The sequence below is a fragment of the Maylandia zebra genome, unplaced genomic scaffold (genome assembly GCF_041146795.1).
Source record: "Maylandia zebra isolate NMK-2024a unplaced genomic scaffold, Mzebra_GT3a scaffold35, whole genome shotgun sequence".
NCBI classification, from domain to species: domain Eukaryota; kingdom Metazoa; phylum Chordata; class Actinopteri; order Cichliformes; family Cichlidae; genus Maylandia; species Maylandia zebra.
The window spans coordinates 84645-85258 of record NW_027490065.1 but is presented as its reverse complement, the minus strand read 5'-3'; positions in this window follow the sequence as shown (position 1 = coordinate 85258).

Here is a 614-nt window from a genome sequence, read left to right as displayed (position 1 = left end):
ACAACAACTTTTCGCCGTGCCCCTGGTACACCGCTCAGTAGCACTTTGCCACACACGCACACTCCTCGTACCTATGGTACGACAACTTTTCTCGTGCCTATGGTACGACAACTTTTCTCGTGCCTATGGTACAACAACTTTTCGCCGTGCCCCTGGTACACCGCTCAGTAGCACTTTGCCACACAAACTCTCCTCGTGCCTATGGTACGACAACTTTTCTCGTGCCTATGGTACAACAACTTTCCTCCGTGCCCCTGGTACGACAGCTTTTCTCGTGCCTATGGTACAACAACTTTTCTCGTGCCTATGGTACAACAACTTTTCGCCCTGCCCCTGGTACACCGCTCAGTAGCACTTTGCCACACACACACACACCACTCGTGCCTATGGTACGACAACTTTTCTCGTGCCTATGGTACGACAACTTTTCTCGTGCCTATGGTACAACAACCTTTCCCCGTGCCCCTGGGACACTGCGCAGAAAGTCTTTGCCACACACACACACCACTCGTGCCTATGGTACGACAAAAGGCCCCGGGGACCTACATCGCACCTTGCTCTTGCCTCCCTTACAGCTGAAAAAGGTCCATGCCTGTGCCCTGGCCCTGCTGAAA